This window comes from Dromiciops gliroides, chromosome 1 (assembly GCF_019393635.1).
Source record: "Dromiciops gliroides isolate mDroGli1 chromosome 1, mDroGli1.pri, whole genome shotgun sequence".
Taxonomy (NCBI): Eukaryota; Metazoa; Chordata; class Mammalia; order Microbiotheria; family Microbiotheriidae; genus Dromiciops; species Dromiciops gliroides.
Genome location: NC_057861.1, coordinates 551,601,218 through 551,624,391, shown reverse-complemented (window position 1 = coordinate 551,624,391; position 23,174 = coordinate 551,601,218). Strand labels below are relative to the sequence as shown.

Here is a 23,174-nt window from a genome sequence, read left to right as displayed (position 1 = left end):
ATGCCACCTGCTGGAGACTTACTGTAGAAGAGTTCTGCCCATGAAGCGAAGGTCTTTGAGGGCAAGACCAGGAGTCTTTTCTTTGGAAAAGGAAGTGACGCGGGCTAGTGGGAGGAGGAAGGAAGAGACTGAGGCTCCTTTCCTTTGGACTCTGGTGGAGAGCGGAGCTAGAAATGTGCTCTTCCTTTAATAGATAGGAATCTAGGCCTTTCTCTCTCTTTACCAAATTCTTATTTTCCTTAATAAATGCTTAAAAGTCTAACTCTTACTAAAGCTTATAATTTATTGGCGACCACTCATTAGATATTTTAGACAGACTAGCTAGAATTTTAGCCCTTAACACTAGAGAAATGCAAATTAAAACATCTCTGAGGTACCACCTCACACTGATCAGAAATGACTATTGGAGGAGATGAGGAAAAATAAGTACCTTAACAAACTGTGGTGTACTGAACTGATCCAACCATTCTGGAGAACAATCTGGAACTATTCCCAAAGGGCTATAAACTGTGCATACTCTTTGATCTAGAATGCCATTATTACATGATTTCACATGATTTCATGATTTCACAGTACCCCAAAGAGATAAAGGATCTATATGCACAAAAAGTATTTATAGCAGCTCTTTTTGTGGTGGCAAAGATTTGGAAATCATGGGGATGCCCATCAACTGGGGAATTGCTAAACAAGTTGTAGCATATGATTGTGATGGAATACTACTGTTTTATAAGATATGACAAGGTTGGGGGAAAGAGGTTCAGAAAAACATGGCAAGACCTGTATGAACTTATGCAAAGTGAAGTGAGAAGAACTGGGATATCATTGTGCACAGGAACAGCAATGCTGTAATGATGATCAACTCTGAAAATCTTAGCTACTCTAATCAATACAATGATCCAAGACAGTCCCAATGGACTCATGATCAAAAAATGCTATCCACCTCCAGAGAGAGAACTAATGAACTGAATGCAAACCGAAGTATAATTTTTTGGTTTCCTATACACACACACACACACACACACATATACATACATATATATATATATATTTTTTAAATTTTGCTTTGTATTGGTACATGGCTAATATGGAAATGTTTTGCATGATTTCACATGTATAACTGATATCACACTGTTTATCTTCTTAGTTGGTAGGGGAGGAATAGAAGGGAGGGAGAAAGCTTGGAACTCATTTTTTTAATGCTAAAAATAAATAATAAAATTTTTAAATTAAAAAAATTAAGTCAAGGTGTTACAAGCATGAGTTGTTCAAAAAAGCAAGTTTGGATGGAGAAATGAATGGTATGGCTTTGATTACATTTGACAATAAAATAATATTTATCAGACTTTCATTTTTCTGTCACCATCTTAATCATTAATCAGCCTTTAGGTGACAAGAACATGTAGAACTCCTATACAATATGGTACATGGCATGGGTCAAGAAAGAGTCAGCCAGACTCAGGACCTTGTCATAAGTCTCACCCAAATCACAGAATAAGGTTGAGTGAAGCAGCAGTACCTCCAAAGACTACCAAATAGATTGATTGGTAGCAGACAACTTAAAAAACACAAAAAGTAGGTCAGGTGCAGAGCTAAGACTCCACTCTTAGTCTCCTGGACTCAGTATGACATGGACCAAGTCATTCCATACTACACCATACCTCCAGGATGAAGAACTAAGGGTATGTTCTCAAAATGCAAAACAAGCAATTAAGTGCCAGCATAAGACCCGGGATATACAAGAGAATTAAGTTCAACAGAAAAATAAATCCAATGTGAGCATGTAATTACAATCAGCATAAACACCAAAATATCAGTTTAAATGACCTTAAATGACAGTTTTATTTGGGGATAAAATATGTATGATTTCATGATCAATGTCAATCACTGCATGTGACATAAAAAGAAGGCTAGCAATAGGGCATTCTCAGCCATAGTGTGAGGTTCACCTTCCTAAAACAAAACTGTAAGGTAAAATGTTGATTTAACTCTGATACTCACACAAATATGTTACAATAAAAGTTGATGTTCTTTTCCAAGGACCTGGATGGCTAACTTTATATAAATGTCCACAGATACCAAATGTAAATAATTATGTAACCAAATAGAAGTGAATAGAGGTATTAATAGAGTATTAATATTTTTAAAGTATATACAAATTGGGGGCAGCTAGATGGCGCAGTGGTTAAAGCACCGGCCCTGCATTCAGGAGTACCTGAGTTCAAATCCGGCCTCAGATACTTGACACTTACTAGCTGTGTGACCCTGGACAAGTCACTTAATCCCCATTGCCTGCAAAAAAAAAAAAGTATATACAAATCAATCACATGTAATTTTCTATAACATAAGACAACCATGTAATGTACTCCTCATAGCTCTTACTTTGCTACTCTGCAATTCTTCCCTATTTTCACTGAAATAATATGAAGGGCCTCTCCACTAGGGTTGTAAAATTTATAAGGGCTTCTTTCAGAAGTATCTGATTGGCATCCAGAGACATCTTCAGAAGCTAATCCAAAAAAGGTTCATTTGTTATACCACTTTTCTCATGCATAGTTTTCTTTTAACAATCATAGACATGTTTTTGTTCTTTTTTGCTGTCTGTGAGTTTTGGTTGTCTTTCCTCATTATTGCCTGGTTAACTTAGTTCATTAGTTCATTGCATGTTATCAAGTACCATATGAAATAAAATAGGTTTAATGGACTGAGTACTGGCAAACTGAAGATAGTTAAGGAAATATCCCACACTCACCAGAAGTAGCATGGTATATATAGTTTTGATTTCTCATTTTTTACAACTTTTTCTCTTCTATTTCTCAACCCTCAAGTTCTAAAAAAGTTCCCATTTAATTTTGTTGTGTTTTTTTAAAAAAATTTCCAGGGCATCAGCATGTATATATGGGAAGTTTGGTATGGGTAGAAGTGAGAAGAAAGAGGAAATTAGGTATAAATATGTTTTATGTGTCGCCTAGGCCTAGCTATACAGTGTTTGCTCTATAGTCAGACACTTCAAAATAGAAAAACTATTAATTAACCTATTGCCCGGGTCTCAAAATCATATAAAACCAATAGCAACAGGCAGAAGGAAGGCTGGGGAAATGTTTTATGCAGTCTTTATATACTTGATTTCAAGTATGCTGTGATACAAACACAACATCAGAAGATGAAGAGAGAATGTAATGTCAGATATTCTTGAACTGAGTTTCTGTGGGAAAGACTTAATAAATACCTGTTTGCTGCAGATGCTACAGGACTGCTCTGTGATTTCATCTAGGAGCGCTCCTTTGATACAGATCATAAGCCCTCAGGGACATAGCAGAAAGCCTTTGAGAATTGCTGTTGCCAAAAATTTATCACCTACTGCCAGCTGAGTGATAAGGTACCCCAAATCAAGCTGGGTTGGTCCTTGGACAACAGACATATCATCCATCACGGGGCCTGAACTTGGGCTCATGTGCAATCTTGGTAGGACCTGAGAAAGCCTACTCTCCATTGGAAGGAAGGAAATAAATATTAAGTATCTATTATGTATCAGTTACTCTGATCCTCACAGGAACCCTGGGAAGTAGTTGCTGTTACTATCCCCGAGGCAGACACAGGATAGGTGACTTGCCCAGGGTAAGTGTATGTGAGCAAATCTGAATGCAGGTCTTCCTGACTCCCAAGCCCAGCACTCTATCCATGGTACCACCTAGCTGCCTCATTCTGGCATAGCCTTCTGAAATCTTGGGTGACGTTCATACCGTAATGAGACATCAAAATAGAAAATTAGCAGCAGAGGACTATTTTAGCTACAATAAAAATGAGAGAGAACAAAAGAGAACTTGCAGCACACCCTAGAGAAACCATCACCTTAAAGTAGGAACAACATTTGTCATTTCCAAGGTTGGCTATCATAGCTTAATTTTCTGAGGAGTTAAGATTTGTCACCATGGTCTCAAAGGCTCCTTCAATTGACTTCTTAACACAGAGACCATCCTTACAAGATAGGAGAAGTCCACTTGTCACCCCTTCTCTCAAAGTATCCTGGGAAAGGGGCACGAATTAAGGGATTGGGGGGGAGAAAAATAATGCATGTGTACAAGATGAGTAACTTGTGGGAGAGGTTATAGATAAATATAAATACATATATTATATATACATACACATATATATGGTTTTATGTATATGTAGATGTTATACATAATCTGAAAGACAATGCCACAACAGTGAAAAGGTTGATGGAATTGGACTCTGGAAGACCTGAGTTTGAACCCTAACTCAGACTTTTAGCAAATATATGATTCTCAGTGTCCCTTAATTTTATTGAAGCCCAGTTTCCACATTTGTAAAATAGATAATAAAAACATCTTCCTTAAGAAGTTGTAAAAAACAAATGGGACAATTATGTAAAGCACTTTGCAAACCTAAAGGCCTATAAAAATCTTAGCCATTCTTATTGTAGTTAATTCTCTGGGAATCCCTTAGGTCTCAGTTTTACCAAGTCTTGGAAAAGTCCCATGGCTTCAGTGATCTCCTTTTCTACAGTCTGCTACTCATCATTACCTGAATGTGCTATTGGGCACCTTACACCCAATATGTACAAAACTGAATTTATCACCTTCTCCCTGCAACTATCTCTTCCTCTTAATTTTGTGACTTCTGTTGATGGAAACACCAATCTTCCAGACACCCAGGCCCAAAACCTTGGAGCCAACTGTGAAATCCCCTTCTCTTTCACACTCCAGACTCCCCCCACCCCAATCCAATAAGTCCTGTCAATTCCCCCTAAACACTATTACTCTCATCCATCTCTCCTTTCTACTCACTGCCACCCACTCTATCCCAAACTCTTATCTCTGTCTGGATTATTGTTATAGCTTCCTCTCTGGTTCATCTTCCTTTAGCCTCCCTTTTTTCTAATTTATCCTTCACACAGCTGCCAAAATAATCTTCCTAATGCACTGGTCTGACCCTGTCATTCTCCTGCTCAAAATTTCAATGGCTCCCTGTTGCCAAATGAATATAATACAAACTCCAATTTATATGTACATCCCCTAAGAATCCAGTTCCAAATTATCTTTTTTGTACACTTTACCTATATTCCAATGAATTGCTAATTAATTTATGGAATTATTAAATAGGGACAGACCCACCTGGCTCTTTGAGTACTCACTGGGAAAAACCACAATGGCAGCAGGGAGTGATGCTTCAATCACATTTTAATAAGACACAGAAGCAAATGGTAGAGGAGCAAATGGCACAGAAAGTAAAGGGTGGGAGCTGGGGGTGTAGAGATGGGCACCTGGGAAAAGGGGAATAGGGTAGTGAAGGAAGGCAAGGAGAATGGGGGAGAGGCAAAGAGTCACTTACATAACCCTGCATTAGAGCTGAGAGCACTCTACAGCCTTTTCCCTGATGGAGATTAAAGACTACTCAGGGGGTGGGAGTTTGGGGTCTCGTTTTTTTATAGGTTTATGGTAGGGGACAGACTAACTCTTATCCATGCCACCTTGGAATTAGTTCATTAACATATTCACATCATCTCAAAGTTATCAGCAACATATGACATTCTGCTGGTCTTACTGTGGATGTTTCTCTGAGGTTTACTGACTATGGGCACTTCATAGGACCCTTACAGCCAGGCCTAGATGGCTTCCCCTGATTTAGCATATAATCTCAGGATGTGATTTTTACTTAATATATGAGACAGCCTGCAAGTAATTGTTATGTTCCTTTGAGCCTGGCACATGGTAGGTGCTTAATAAATGCTTGTTGATTGACCCACTCATCCATGGTCTTATAGGTAGTAACTGTCTACAACAGTATTTGAACCCATCTCTCCTGAGCTCTTTCCACTATACCATACTACCTGATCCCCTTAAGTAGAAGTGATCTCTCTCTTTTTCTAATCTCTTTGGCTACTCCATCCTCTCCAATGCACTAAATTTTTATTCTTGCTTTTTATTGTAGTTAGCTATGTAACATATCTCTTCCAACCCACTAGATTGTAAACTCCTTGAGGGGAAGAGACTGCCAATTTTTTCTCTTTATCACCAGTGCCTAACAAAATTAACCACATACATTAGGCACTTAAAAATGAACCACGTAGGGGGCAGCTAGATGGCGCAGTGGATAGAGCACCGGCCCTGGAGTCAGGAGTACCTGAGTTCAAATCCGACCTCAGACACTTGACACTTACTAGCTGTGTGACCTTGGGCGAGTCACTTAACCCCAATTGCCTCACTAAACAAACAAACAAACCAACCAAAAAAAATGAACCACGTACATTAGGCACTTAATACACTTACTGGGCACTAACTAATGTCTCGTCAAATTTATTTGCTTATTAACTCTAGTCCAGCCTTTTACCTTGAATATTTACAACACCATGACAGGCATTCATCTATTTCTTTTAAAATATTTCAGGGATTAGAGAATCCACAGTGTCCTCCTTTGGCAATCACTGCTGTGTTCCAAAGCTCCTCCTTGTTTTAAACTAAATATTTCATATCTACATGGATACAGATGTAAAAGATTTCATTTCTATAACTATACAAATTATATGTATGTGTTATGTGTAATTATATATTGCATGTATAATCACCTTAATATGTAATATTATGTTATAATATAATTATATGTGCATATATTATACATATAATTAGTAAAATATATCTGTTTTATCCATTATTCCTGCATCTATTCTCTGGTCAGTTCAAAACTATACTGATTCAACTATATTATTAAAGTATTCGATTCAGCAGTGCCTTCCTTCCATATTACTGAATTTTGCTCCCTTATTGACCGTAGATGAAGGATATGTTTGTTCATTTAACACAAGTGAAGCGCAGCTGAATCACCTATAAAAATCTGAATTGAGCAAATATAGCAGTACAGTTTAACTAGCAGCTAGCAGGGCCAAATATAAGTGAGAAAATGGCTTGAGGAATTTGATAGGAAAAGGGCAAAAATAAGAGACAGTCTGCTTGAGGGTATTAACCAGCCAACGGAAAACCGTTTGATGTCCAAAACAACTCTCAAACGTTTAATAATGTATATCTTTATGACATGGCTTTGAGCTGTTATTTCACCTTGGCTTCCAGCTAGACTGAATCAAATTTTAACTACCCTGATGACACTGTACATATGCAAGTAGCAAATGCAGCCTATTAAAGCAGATGCAGTGTATTTAAAAGTGCTCAATTAAATTGTGGAATGTTTCTTGTAAATTAAGGCCCTGTTGAATAACCATCTTCCATGCAAATTACTTTTTTCTTGGTTCCTACAATGTGCCTTCATCATATGTAGCAGCTTTAGCATACACTTCTTTGCAGGGCTTGACATAATGAATTCTGCCTCATTATTCCAATAGAGATGAGGAAAAGAACTTAGGTTTTTTAATTTTTCCTTGCCAGACAGCCTTTGTGAATGCACTAGTAGTCAGTTTTACTTTTCCATGACCTGATCTGAGTGGGCTATGCTTCAGAGTGAATTATTTAACCAAGTGCATACTACCAATACATTTATGAGACTCAACCAATGAAGTGGATTTCTGATGGAAAAATACCAGAGGAATATTCATGCCCTCTCTTAACCGTCCTCAAAACAGTAATTTTCCATTGGAAACACAGATGCTCACTATATTAATCCTTATTTAAATCCATTAAGGAACAGCCATCAAGGAGAAAAATGTCATTTGCTAGAGTGTAAATACCAAAAGCAACACAATCCGGTGCCTTATTATAATACTTTGATCTTTTAGGTATGAAAACTTTAACCAATGTCCAAATTGATACAAGTTGAGTTACTTCAGCACTACCACATCACACCTTTCAGAAAACACCAAACAAATAAGTCCTTTCAGAAGTGTCAGACAAATGTTTGACCATAATCAGCATCTAAAGCACAAAGAAATACTCAATTTTTATTGCTAGCAAAAATGCACACTTAATGTAAACCCAATCTGATGACAGGCAAGGTTGAATTTTCAACCCTCTAATGCCTGAAAAGAATGATCTCTTCTATAAGGCTCCCCTTAAGATTTCAGCTAGGGTGGGGTGGGGGGAGTACAGTATGCTGTAATTTGGATTCAGAGCAGGAAGGTTCAAATCCTGGCTGCCATTTGGTAGCTGTATGACCTTGGCCAAATCATTTAGCTTCCCTGAACTGTCTTCTTACATTAACACTAGATTATCCAAAAAAAAAATTGTTTTAAGACTAGATTATCTCTTATTTCCCTTCTAGCTCTAGATTCTATTAGCATTACCTGGGCCCGGTCTAATAAACTGGCACATGCCTGGAAATGAAAAGGGGAACATCAGTATATGATGTCTCTAGATTCAGAGAAGCAATCTCATGAGCCATGATTGTATTTCTTAAGTCTATGTTTTCCTTTCCAGAGGGAATGTCTCTAATCCCACTAGTTAAAAAATTATCTTTCCCTTGTTTATTAAATTTAAATTTAAACTTTTTTAAATTTCATCCTGTGGTTTATATAGATGTTCTCTTAAAGGTTATAAAGGACTAGGAAGACTTTAAAAGACAACTTCAAGTCTAATGTAAAGCCAACTTGTCCATCTGAATTCCAACAGTGCTTTATTGTACAAACTAATGATCAAACACAATTGTCATATTCTTTTCAAAATAAATGCTTATCATAGAAAGCCCCATGTTATAATAACTGGCTTGAGAAGCATGTTAAATCCTGGTGGAGATGCCCATAATGAGTGTGCATGTATGTACACACAGACACACCCTCACATATGTATATATGTATACTGTATGTTGTTGTTCAGTCATGTTTGACTTCATAACCCATGGACCATACTGTCCAAGTAGTTTTCTTGGAAAAGATATTAGAGTGGTTGGCCAATATAGATAGCTAAGTAGAGAGAAAGTACCTGAATTTTCAACCATTTAAAGCATGGAAGCGGGGAGAAAACAAAATTTGATATAAATAACATTCACATTTCTTCTACAACAAAATAATAAAATCTCATTCATTTTCAAAACAAGGGACTCAGCATGCGGTGAATATTCTAAAGAAAAGACTAACACTTTCACCACATCTTGAGTTTAATAGGTTCACTTTCAATTTTTCCATTTCTTAGAGTTTTGCCACATATATATGTACACATATGTGTATGCATGTATATATGTGTTTCTATATGTATATATGTATATGCATATGTATATGTACATACACACATGGCAGCTAGGTGACATAGGTGGATAGAGAACTGGGTCCAGAGTTAGGAAGACTCATCATCTTGAGTTCAAATCTGGCCTCAGATACTTAATAGAGGTGTAACCCTGGGCAAACCACTTCACCCTGTTTGCCTCAGTTTCCTTATCTGTAAAATGAGCTGGAGAAGAAAATGGCAAACAATTCTAGTAAAAAGAAAATCCCAAATGAGGTCACAAAGAGTAGAACATGACTGAAAAAGGGTAAGTAACAATTACAACCTTTCCTGCTTCCTTCCTTCTCCAGCTGCTACTGCCTCTCCTTCCTCCTTTTACCTTTAACTTACTTTGTACATATTTATGTATTTACTTACACATGTACATGTAATTTCCCCGGATAGGATGTAAACTTGATGAGGATAAAGATTGTTACCTTTTTTGGGGGGTCCTCAAGACCTAGAATACAATACCTGATACATAGTCAGCACTTAAGAAATGCTCATTAATTAATTGAATATACAACCAAATACCATCTTGCAGAAACCCCTGGAACCATCATTTAGCTAATCACCCATTTATGACCTTGTTCCCATGGGAAGAAATAACTGCCCTCTAATAGTATTTTACCAAATATATAGGAGCTTAGATGAGATATAGGTATAATTCATTTTAGGCAACAGAGTACTTTAAAGGATGTTTGTACATACTATTTTTGGAAATTGAATCATACTTTTCACTGACTTACATTGTAATTTCTGATTTTATTCCCTCAGAAAACAATAATTGTCCAAAATAGGGGTTTTTAAATCATATTTAAGAACACAATAGGTTTTTATCTTGAAGCTTGTTTACTCTTCAGATATGTGAGAGAAAAAGCAAGCCAAGATGGTGCTACAAAACCTAGTTTTTGTTTTTGTTGTTGTTCAGTTCTGTCCAACTCTTCATGACCTCATTTGGGGTTTTCTCACCTAGCTACTCAGAAACCTATGTAAAACACCAAAGAAGTAAGATTAGAGAAGCAGAGGAGAAAACTCAGTTAAAATAAGTTGAGAATGGGAAGCATGAGCCAAGAGACAGGGTGTGTTTCAACTATGCCTTATGAAATTCACACATCAATAAAATGAAATAGTAGATGCAAACCTTGCCTTGAAAGTACTTTACACATAAGTTACTAGTAGCATCATGGTTTCTTTTTAGGAGGGGGACAAATCTGTGGTTTCATCAGGTACATGGAACTCTCATTGTGGAAATTCCTTCCACCCTTGAGGATCAGAAAATTACCCATACTTTATGTGGTCTAGGTTCACAGATATTAAAAAATACTTAGGGAGCAGCTAGGTGGCAGAATATAAAGCACTGGCCCTGGATTCAGGAGGACCTGAGTTCAAATCCAGCCTCAGAAACTTGACACTTACTAGCTGTGTGACCCTGGGCAAGTCACTTAACCCTCACTGCCCTGCAAAAAAACAAATAAAAAAAATACTTAAAACTGATTTGTGTTTATCAAAAAGGTTGATCTGTATTGAAAGAAGCAAATCAGGGGCAGCTAGGTGGCACAGTGAATAAAGCACTGGCCCTGGATTCAGGAGGACCTGCGTTGAAATGCGGCCTCAAACATGTCACACTTACTAGCTGGGTGACCCTGGGCAAGTCACTTAACCCTCATTGCCCCGCAAAAAAATAAAAAAAAATTTTTTTTTAATTTGTATGGATTAAGAATGAAGCAAATCAGAAGTTTCTTCCAAATTTTAAATGAACCCATTTATTTTATTGCTTTTCACCCTAGCTGCCCCAGCAGAGTCTCAAATATAATTTTAGGGACCCAATTTAATTCAAATATTACCACCTTGTAGAATACCAAAAAAAAGATATAACAAAACCCCTTTCTTCAAAGAGATTATAATCTTATCAGAGGAAAATTTACATTCATAAGAGCTCCAAAATGTATGTTACAAAGATTTTGTTATGGAAATACCCCAAAGGAAATAACCAATATGCAAAAAGCTTCCTCTACATGTGAGTTGAGAGAAGCCTTGAAAAAAAAAGGCAAATTTTTATTTTTGAGGACCACTGAGAAAATGTATTTTGTTTCCGGAAAGGGGAGAAGTCAGGCTGACAAGCAGAAGTACTTGTTAGGGAATAGTGGAAGATAAAATTGGGATAGTGTCATAAGTGGATTCGAAGAGCTAAAAGTGGTCTCTTAAAGCAAAATGTCTCAATATTTCCCTTCCTGCTAATCATTTTACAAAAGGAAACTCAGAGGATTTTAATAGTTCAAAGACGTTGTCCCCTGCTCTTTATCCTACTGACTAAATAAAGAAGGCACTGTTTTCTTTGGTCTAGTCTAAGTGGCTGTGCTAAAAAGGATGAAATCTTTCCTCAGTAATAATTTAAGCCTCCCCTTTTGTGGCAATAAGAACCGTTTCCCATTTACTTGCTCTATGAACGACCATAGACCACACTGCTGAATGGAACACATCTTTTTTGTTACAGAAATGTCACCTGCCAAATTATCAGACAGAGGTTTCTCTCAACAACTGGTGGGATGTGTCATACTATTGAAGAAATAAATAAACTTCAATTTCCCTGACTATATATATCCTGTGCTGGCTTATTTATTAATAGTAGCTGGTTAGGGGGGCAGCTAGGTGGCTCAGTGGATAAAGTGCTGGTCCTGAATTCAGGAGGACCCAAGTTCAAATCCGACCTCAGACAGTTGACACTTACTAGCTGTGTGACCCTGGGCAATTCACTTAACCCTCATTGCCCCAACAACAAAAAAATAGTAGCTGGTCAGGACCCTACTCCCCCCAAAAAATTTGCCCAGCAATAGACAAGATAAAGTAAAATTACTGATGTGAATATCACCGTTAAGACCAAAGTAAGGGCAGCTAAGGTGGTGCAGTGGATAGAGCACCAGCCCTAGAGTCAGGAGGACCTGAGTTCAAATCCAGCCTCAGACACTTCACACTTACTAGCTGTGTGACCCTGGGCAAGTCACTTAACCCCAACTGCCTCACCCAAAAAACAAAAAAGGTGGGGGGTGGGGGACATCGAGACCAAAGTAAAGAGTTTGATCTGGACTAGATACATTTATGATGGGACAGACTGTATAGTTTCTGAAGCAAGGCAGTTATGGAATGAAAACATAACTATACAAAAGTTAGGACAACTAAATAAAGCAGTGGATAGAGTGATGAGTCCAGAGTCAAAAAGACTCATCTTCCCAAATTCAAATCTGGCCTGAGACACTTACTAGCTGTGTGACCCTGAACATGTCACTTCACCCTATTTGCCTGTGTTTTCTCATCTGTAAAATGAACTGGAGGAAATGGCAAGCCATTGCAGTATCTTTGCCAAAAAAAATAACCCAAACCACCAAATGGGATCATGAAAAGTCAGAGAAGACTGAAACAACCGAACAACAAAAAAAATTTAAAAGTTAGCAGAAGGATACATTAATCAGGAAAGAGATTAGTAGCAGGAAGTCCCTCTAAGAGACCTTTTTTTTTTTTTTAAACAATGATCCAGTTGTAAAGAGAGCCTACACTATATTGGACCCAATATTAGCCTGCATTTAAGACTAACCACTAAGAGACTGCAAGGTAGATCATGTATTCCCAATGACCTACAAGTAATTCTGAGGAAATTTTTTTGTACATCAGAACCCAGGATTGAGAGTGTGCTCATTTTTGTATTGCTATGCATGAAGATAAGGGAAAGACTACTCATAACTCTTAGTTTCCCCATCTGTAAAATGAGGATAATAGCATCAGGTTTCCAAGGATTGTTATAAAGCTCAAATGAGATCACACATAAAATGCTTTGCAAAGCTTAAAGTCGGTCAATAAACATTTATTAAACACCTACCATGTGCCAGGCACTGTGTTAAGTCCTGGAGATGCAAAGAAAGGTAAAAGACAATCCCTGATTTCAAGGAGCTCACAGTTTAGTGGGGAAGAAAATATTTAAACAACTATGTACAGTCTATATATAGTATAAATTAGAGATGATCTACAGTGGGAAGGCACTAGCATTAAGGGAGAACAGAAAAGGCTTCTTATAGAAGGTAGGGTTTTAGCTGGGACTTGAAAGAAGCCAGGAAGCAGAGATGAGGAGGGAGAGAATAACAGGCATGGGGTAGAGCTGGCAAAGATTCCTGGCATGACAAGATGTAATATTTTGTTTGAGGAACAGCAAAAAGGCCAGTGTGACGGTATCGTAGAACATGTATGTAACAAGGTATAAGGTGGACAAGACTGGTAAGGTGGAGGGGAAAGGTGGGTTATGTCTTTTAATGCCAAAGAGAGAATTTTATATTTGATTCTGGAGGTGATTGAGAGATACTGAAGTTTACAGAGCAGGGGTGGGGAAGGTGACATGGTTAGACCTGCACTTTAGGAAGAACACTTTGGCAGCTGAGTGGAGAATGAACTGGAGTAGGAAAAGACTTATGGCGGGCCGACCAACAAGCAGGCTACTACAATAGTCCAGAGATGAGGTGAGGAGGGACCTCATAAAGGTAGTGGCCATCAGAGTAGAGAAGGGGACATATTCAAGAGATGGCTGGAGTCCACAGACTTGGGCAATAGATTAGATATAGATATATAGATTGGAAGGGATCAATATGAGAGAAAGAGAGAGAGAGAAATCAAGAATGACACCCAGGTTATGAACCCTCAACAGTAATAGGGAAGTTAACAAAAGGGAAGGATTTGGGAGGAAAGATAATGGGTTCAGTTTTAAACATGTTGGGTTATAAAGCACTATGTAATTATTAGCTATTATTATTCTAAAGAATCCTCAAGTACTGCTACAGAGTAATGCAGTGAATACTGGAATTATAGAATACTAGAAAAGAACCCTACTCTTAGAAGTTTACCATTTTCGTTGATCTTCTGTGATGGACTATATTCTTCTCACCAGTGCAATGATACAGAAGAGTTCCAGGGAACTCATGATAGAAGAGGATCTCCAAATCCAGGAAAAAAAAAAATAACTGTGGAGTATAGATGCTGAATGAACCATACTATTTCTTTTGTTTTGGGTGCTGTTGTTGTTCTATTTTGAGGTTTTTTGTCCTTGCTCTGATTTTTCTCTTGTAACATGATTAATGCAGAAATATGATTAATGTTATTATGTGTGTATATATATATAACCTATATCAGATTACCTGCTGTCTAGGGGAGGGGAGAGGGAGGGAGAAAAATCTGAAATTGGAAAGCTTGTATAAACAAAAGTTGAGAACTATCTTTACATGTAACAGGAAAAAAATAAAATAATTTATTTAAAAAAAAAGTTTACCATTTTCTACCATCATCCTGGCAATCTCCAAAGGTGTTACAACTTCTTCTGACTTTCCTCTAACTTCCTTTACCATAGGCAGAAAGTAAATCATTTGGAATATCACCACCACATATGTTCCATCTGAAGACCTTCCTAAGACCATCAAATCAATCCATCATAGTATGTTTTAATCAATCTGTATCATTGTGGCCCTGACAGATCCAATGTGGCTTTTTCTTAAGTTATCATCCTTCTCTAACCTTTGTGAAGAATTCAACACAGATTTTTCCTACTCGCTCCTTCTTTTCCTTCCTGACCTCCTTGGCTCCTTCTCAGGTTCATCATTTTCCCTTGACTTCCATGGGGTGGATGTTTCCAATGGCATCTCTCTCCCTCTCTTCTCCCACTACATTCTGTTCCTTTGTCATCTCATCCCTACCCATGGCTTCATTTATTTGCTCTAGTCAGGTGACCTGTACACTTACTTATATTTGCATCTTCCATCACACATTAAATATCTGAATATCTCATCCAGCACATCAAACTCAACATAGTTCAAACTAAACTCATCTTTCCTCTTAAACCTGTCCTTTCTCCTTAATGTCTTTAGCTGTTAACGACACCATTGTCTTCCAGGTCACTCAGCTGCAAAATCTTAACTCTTCATTTGACTCATCTCTCCCAATTAACCCCTGTACCAAATCAATGCCTAGAGACATATGGACTAGTCAGAAGAGCACAGGTTTTTATATGCAAAATTTATATTTGAATTATCACTTATACTTCCCAGCTACGTGCTATGGATAAGTTGCTTAAGCTCTCAAGTCTATTTCCTCATCTATAAGATAGGAATAATCCAACCTGCCCTGTTGGGTTACTGCTTTGTAAACTTAGCATTCTTTATATAAAGCATAAAAAGACATAGAGACTAGATCTATGATTTCCTTGGTATATAGGGAGCTCTAGGTAAGGAACTTCCTCTACCAAAGAAGGTCTACACTTTCTTTGCCTTTTATTTTAGTCTTAGAGAGTTGTCTGGGGCATCAAGCGGTTACCATGAATTACCTAGGGTCAGGTGACCAGTAGGTGCCAAATCAAAACAGGTTCTTCCTGGTTTGGAGACCAGTTCTTCATCCAATATACCATACAACCAACCTCTCCCTATAGGAGCTCTATATAAAACATTGGAAAGTACTTTGTAAACTTTAAGAGTGCTACAGAATTGTACATTATTATCTCCATTATCTCTGTCACTTTTATACCTCTCCCACTGACCTCCTCCTTTCAACTCCCAATAAGGTCTGGCCTAGTTCAGATCCTGGCATACAGTAGGCATTTAATAAATGTTTACTGACTGACTGGTTACTTTTCCTCTGAATTATTATTATGACCGTCTGTTTTCCCTGCTCAAGTCCCTCCTTTATACATCTTCCAAAATTATCTTCTTACTGCAGAGATTTGATCATTCACTGTCCTTAAAAACCTTCAATGGCTCCCCTTTGCCTAATAAATAAATTCAAACATGCCAACTGAGCTTAAAGCCCTCCATTATTTAGCTGTAACACAGCTCTCTTTTCTTATTTGCTACTTATTTTCACAAATACACCCTGCATTCCGGCCAAACTAATCTATTCACTCTTGTTTTCCCCTCATATCCAGGCCTCTCCACCTCCCTTGCATTTTTTCATCAGTCAATCAATCAACATGCATTTATTAAGCAGAAAGAGAACATAGTATACCTCCTTTGCAGAGATTCCTCCTGTATGTCTACCTGTTAAAACTTCTTTCTTTCAAGAAGCAAACTTTGGTGCCACTCTCCTCTATGACTCCATCCTTGATCCTTCCCTCGTGATCCCCCCTCCCCATTCTATTTGTCTTTATGTATTTGCCACCCTCTGGGAGATGAGGCTATAGCAAACAGTTTTAATGAGGTAGCCAGCCCCTCTCTTTAGGCAGTAAATAAAAGTCAAACCTCAAAGCAGGTGTTTAGGCTGGGACATTACACCATAGCTGGACAGCTGACTGTGTCAGAGGGAGGGGAGAGCAAAAGAAGCAGGTGAGACCTTCTTGTAAATGAGCCTTGTCTTTCTGGTTACCTGGACAACTTTCCCTGTTTCTTTCACTTAATGAAAAAGCCTAAATACTAACCTAGAGGAACAAACTCTTCTTGATTTTATCTCCTTCCTTTAAGCTGCCTCCTAGTAAGAGAAGCTGGTGTACTTACTAGAGCTATTGGCAACAGCTGCTACCTTCTGCTCCTATGTATCAATTCCCTTGCCTCCCCAATTATGTTATCACTGTACTTACTATATATTCTAATAGTTACAATTATTTTCGTACACTTCTTATGCCTGATAAGCTATCAAATCCTTAAAGAGAGGGAACCCTGTTTCATCTGTGTTCCCCAAACGTGGCACAGTACCTTTGCATGTAGTAGACATTTAATAAATGAATATCAAATTGAAAGAAAACTGAAATAGAGAATAAAATAGCTTGCATTCACACACTGCTTTAAAATTTTCAAAACACATCACAAATTTTATTTTACTTTATGCTCACAGCAACCCTACAAGGTAGGTGGTGTTAAGGGGGCAGCTAGGTGGATAAAAGCACCTACCCTGGATTCAGGAGGTCCTGAGTTCAAATACGGCCTCAAACATTTGACACTTACTAGCTGTGTGACCCTGGGCAAGTCACTTAACTCTCATTGCCCCGCCAAAAATAAATAAATAAATAAATAAAAATTTAAAAGATTGTAAAACTTCTAAGGAACCCTGGAGAGTATCTAAGAACATCTTAAACCATACCACTGGGGTGGGGGGGAGGGCATGGAGGAAGGGGATAGGACTAAATGACTTCTAAAGTCCCTTCTAGCTAAAAGTCTAATCTTCCTTGTTAATAGAGGCATTGTTATTGTACTTAGAGGAAGTATAATTTTTTTTCCTAGTTGCTTAAATAGGACTTCTCAAGCTAAATGACTTGAACACTTCTATTTTTTCCCTTTCTCTAGACACTTGTGCTAAACTTCCTTCACATCTGATTTAGAGACCCCAAAATGTACATTTTTCGATCCTTTTCATTTCTTGACCTCTTATTTAAATTGGGGACTCAGCTTTATCAAACCACCAAAATTTCACTATAACTAACCAACCCAGGGCCTCATTATGAAATCTCTGCAGTACATTTGTTACCTAGGAAACCAACTAGAGCATTGGTAGATTGTAGATTTTGATTTCAGTCTTGCAAAAGAGTTTTCCAATCATACTACCAAATAAAGGTCATAAATCAACAAATCAGAACCAGGGTCAAGAAGCACCTGTCTGTGAAAATTAATCTCCATAGGCCTATGGATTTTTTTTTTAATGGGGAAAAGCTTCCAGTTGTCATGGACTTCTATGTATTATATAAATATTTCAAACAGGTTTCTTTACAAACATGAACTGTCAAAAAAAATCTGTTTAAAATAAATGGCTGCTCTCCAACCTTCAGCTCCTCTATTTTATTTCCATAAAAAAAAAAAAGGCAACAAAATGACAACATTTAAGAGGAAACGCTTCTCTGAAGCCAATTTCACACATCTGGTAGCTGAATACTAATTCAAGACTGAACTCTGTATTTCTTATGGGAATTATTTTGGAGGAATTGTTTAAGTGCTGCTACTCAACTTAAACCAATGTAAAATAAAGATCACAATGGATGTCATGGCCCACTCTTCTCAGATTCAGAACAGCAGGAGCCAACTGAGGGCAACATCTTTCCTAGTTAAATCATACCAATGTTATGAAATCATGAAAAATGAAGTGCCAAAGCTATCATCCTTATGTAGAGTACCACAATGTTTTATTCTCTTTTTCGTTTGCTTATAATTAACAGCAATGCTAGTCACTTGGTGTGTCCAGGTAACATGAAGTGGACATTTTAAGTTGACTTTAACGATACTGCATTGATAATTATCAAACATTAAAGATGGAGCAGCTAGGTGGCTCAGGGGATAGAGCACTGACCCTGAATTCAGGAGGACCCGAGTTCAAATCCAGCCTCAGACACTTGACACTTATAAGCTGTGTGACCCTGGGAAAGTCACTTAATCCTCACTGCCCCACCAAAACAACAACAACAAAAACATTAAAGATGCCAACAAAGTCAACTGATTTTTAAAGCTTGGTAAGTGTGGCCACCATTATTGTTCCTGAAAAGTCAGTCACTGTGTATATGCCATAAGCCCAGACATTATACAAAATCTCACTGTACAAGCCCTGCAGATTTCTGGGAACTGTACTTGTTTTCCATAAGATTCAAAAGGGGGCAGAAAAAAAATCATTTCAAACTCCAAGAGAAATAATTACATGCTGAATTAACAAACAGCAGCTGGCCAAGGGAAATCAAAAGACAAAAAGGTGCCATGAGAGTTATTTCATAATAATGCTTATGATAATACTAAAAAAATTAGCTAATTAGATTTTTTTTAAAAAACCAAATGTGGTCTGTGTGACACCATCAAGAAGATAATAGAGTAGGTGTTCAGTGAGACTTTCAAATAAGAATTGTGGTGCCTCTCTCAAAATATTTCTTAAACTGCAAATATTACTTTGTACAATGCATCCTCCATTCTGATCAGATTCTGTTAATATTGAGATTACACAATTTATCTGTTAAATGTTATCATCACCGTTGTGTACAGGCTTCTAAGTATATAAATAAGCAACTTAGTTTGTTAATTTATCTTTTATAACACTTCAAAGAATTAATAAACTGAAGCCCAGGCTGAAAGACTAAAGAGTAAGAAGACAAGGTGGTCCAGTATTTTCCAACAGAAGGAAATTTGGGAGTTGAGCCTTGTTGCCAAGATTTATGGTAAGCCTTTAGCAAATTTCATTGCCTACCATCCCTCTGGCCATGGGAGCAGAAATCAGCTAATAAAGTCAGATCAAATAATATTACCTATTTGGACTTCTCAGATGCTATGCCATTTTTTGATGTAAAAGAAAAAAAAGACAAAAATTCTTCTCTTCAAGTAAAATACATTTGTTTGGATTACCCCAGCATCTAGGTGGCTGAGGGTACTGGGCCTGGAATCAGGAAGGCAAGAGTTCATACATCTAACCTGTTTGCCTCAATTTCCTCATTTGTAAAATGGGAAGAGCATCTATCTCCCAAGGCTGTTGTGAAGATCAAATAAGATAATAACTGTAAAATACTTAAAGGCACAATGCCTGGCACACAGTAAGTGCTATATAAATATTAACTATTGTTATTGTTGCTTTAAGCGTGTGACAAAGTTATACAGTAATTGTGCTGCAACATCATGTTAACAGAAAGGAAGGGTGGCAAAAAGCTAGCAATTTTATCTCCGATAACAAATCTGTTTAAATAACTATTTTTGAAAATCATTACAATCTTTTTTCTGGATAGTTCACTTTCATTAGTTACAAAAGTCTAATACATTTGGATTAAAAACATTAACAGGGGCAGCTAGGTGGCACAGTAGATAAAGCACTGACCCTGAATTCAGGAGTACCTGAGTTCGAATCTAGCCTCAGACATTTGACACTAGCTATGTGACCCTGGGCAAGGCACTTAACCCTCAATGCCACACACACACAGAAAAAGCAATAACATATGAAAAATCTAAAGATGTATTATCTTCTGAAAAAGAATTTCTACTTGCTGAAAATGTAAAGAAGATTGTTTTACTTAAAAATATTTTTCTGCACCCCCAACTCTAGATGGCTATGGTTTAGTAAAAAACACTCACATTTTTGCATGTGGGCAATTAAAACTATAATTATACACTGGGATCTTATAAAAAAAAATCTTACCTAGTATCTTAGGTTTAACTAATAGGCTTAACACTTAGCAAACACCAATTCTCCAGTTCCTGGAGAACTTTATCTTAAGCTCCAGAAGTGAAGAGATTCAAATACTGATAGAGAGAAGAATACAAAAACATTTTAAAGCCTGAATTTTAAATGGCTTCTCTCCATTCAATTTAATGCATTACTCTGGATATCCTACAAGTACATCTCTGCAATAGTTCAGAAGACAATTATCCTGCTGTTAAAACTAAATGCTTAGGGGGCCACTAGGTGGTGCAGTGGATAAAGCACCGGCCCTGGATTCAGGAGTACCTGAGTTCAAATCCCGTCTCGTACACTTAACACTTACTAGCTGTGTGACCCTGGGCAAGTCACTTAACCCCCATTGCCCCGCAAAAAAAAAACCTAAAGTAAACTAAATACTGAATCATTACTTTAAACAATTTTTTAAAATGTACCCAGATCTATCCCCACAGCTTTAGTTTTCGTTTTATATAGTGGAAAAAGTATTAGACTTGAATAAAGTCAGAGGATCTGAGTTCTAATCCAGACTCTCATAGCTGTGTGCATCACAGGCAAATCATTTAACCAGGCCTGTTTCCTCATATGTAAAGTGAAAATAACACAAGCCTGCATCATCCTACAGAGTTGTTGTGAGAAAAATGGAAGATTTCTGTAAACCCTAAAACACTATACAACTTGAGGTATTATTGTAAACAGTTGTCATTCAATAACATTTATTAAGTATTTCCTATGTACACACATGCAAAAAGAAAAAGATACCAGGAGAAAGGATAGGTCAAAGCCAGAAAAAGGAAAATCATTCAAAATCCCTTTAAAATTCTCTGCACCTGTGATTTCATTAGTATGACGCGTTCCAAATGAACAAACTCCTGACCCACCTAGAACATATGGCAATTTAAAATCCTTAAAAAAAAAATTAGCTTCAGCCACCAGGAGGTTAATGAATGTGAGGAATGAGAGTCGAACCTAGGTCTTTCTGTTCTTGAGATCTGAACTCTATACACCCCTGCCTCTTGTGCCTAAATCTACTGTTCAAATAAATGATTTATTTAAAAGGTGGAAGATGCTATTTGACCCATCGCAATGGGGTTGAGAGACAAGCAAAACTTTATTGCCATGCTTTGCAAAAACAAACTGTTCTACTTTTTAAACAAGACAAAATTGTAAAAATCACAGCTATTTTCATCCTCTGGGATGCGAAATAACCTGAAATCAGTTCTTGCATATTTGGTTTGATTTCTGTCAACCAACCTCATTCTGCCCAGGGGAATACATTTCTTGATGAATTTGATATCAAACAAGAAGTCATTGCGCGCAGCCTCAGATAAAGGGGGAAAACAGAAAGCCCTCCTCCTCCTCCTCCTTCCTTCCCTCCTCCGTTAGAAACAATAAATACGGCAGGGAAGAGACACACATACTTACAAACGGATGCATCCCAAACACACTTCAGTATCCCTCCCCCCAACATGCACACACACAAATACATAAACACACACTCACACACACACACACACACACACACACTCACACACAAACTAGTCCAAACACAACCAGGCCAGAACGTTCTCCATCTCCGCCAGAATTACAGCCCTGGAAAAACTAGAAGGCTACAAGGATAACACTCCCCTGCCTCCCAGTTGGAGGAGAAATAGTAGGAAAGCAAAACACAAACACACACACACACACACACACACACACACACACACACACGCACAGACACACACGCGTTTGTTTTAGTGCCTTGGGGAGAAGTAGTATTAGATTAATACTGGGAGTATCCCTCCGAGAACGTGTCCACATCCCCAGGTACACCCTCCTCTCCTACAACAACTCACTCTGGATCCCTCCTCCCCCAGGGTCTTCAACTTCCGACCCTCCAAACCCCGTTCAGCGTCAACCTGTAGTGGAAGGAAAGGTTCCTCCTCCTTCTCTAACCTCTCGGCCGAGGAACAGGAGACAATAGGAGGGTTCAGCCCATTCATTTAAACACCCACAACCGGCGAGAAGGGGCAGGACCCAGAAGAGGCAGACAACAACACAAGCCCCCTTCTCTGCAGCCACCCCCCCCCGCCCCAACCACCCCATCCCTTACCTAGTCCACACAAAGAGCACAAGGAGGCACTCACTCCTCTCCCAGAGGAGGTTGTCCCCACAGTAGCCACCGCGGTTATCCTTCGCACACGTACATCGTCCCCCTCCCCCTTCTCCACCGGGAGGATTCACCTACCTGCAGGTGTCTGTCCATAGGAATGCAGGATGGGGGTGTGGGGCCAAAGGGAGAGAGAGAGGACGGCCGGAGGGGGGTGGCGCTGGGGAATACCCTAGGATCGCGGGGTGAACGTGGAGGGACGGGGATGGGGGTTATGTTTGCGTGCGTGCTCGTGTAAGGGAGAGAGACAGGAAAGGAGCGAGGTCTTGGGGGTGAGGACCGCAGGCAGGAGAGAGGAGAGAGGAAGGGAGGACAGGAGGGGGAGATGGGTGAGCTGCCTCTCCTCTACCTCCTCCCCCCTCCACCTCGGCTGGGACCCAGTAGCCGGCCCCGCTGCCCCAGCCCGGGCTCCTGGGCTGCAGCCTCTGCCTCTGCCTCTGCCTCTGGCTCCTGCGCTGCTGGGGCGGCTCCGGGGAGCTGGGGGACACAGACGGCGGAGGCAGCCGCGGCGGCGGCTGGAAATATGGGGGGAGGCGGGAGAGGAGGAGGAGGAGGAGGAGGAAGGGAAGGAGGAAGAGAAGGAAAAGGAGGAGGAGGAGGATATTCACTGCTATGGGGAGGAAAGGCACCGACAGAGAAGTGGCTCGTATCGGCTACCGGAAATCGCCGCCACGGTCATAAATATACCACAGGAAGTGTGTAATAACAACACCTAGCGATACACGCACACACACACA

At 38.8% G+C, this 23,174-nt stretch overlaps 1 protein-coding gene across 1 annotated transcript in view; it reads right to left on the bottom strand.

The window, feature by feature from the left end:
* The window catches only part of KIAA1958 (KIAA1958 ortholog), a 208,567-nt gene extending 185,729 nt beyond the window's left edge, over positions 1-22,838 (bottom strand). The window contains exon 1 of the mRNA XM_043978537.1: positions 22,516-22,838. The gene's annotated coding sequence lies outside the window, so the exon portion shown is untranslated. The remainder of the gene's footprint in view (positions 1-22,515) is intronic.
* Between the last annotated feature and the right edge of the window lie 336 nt (positions 22,839-23,174).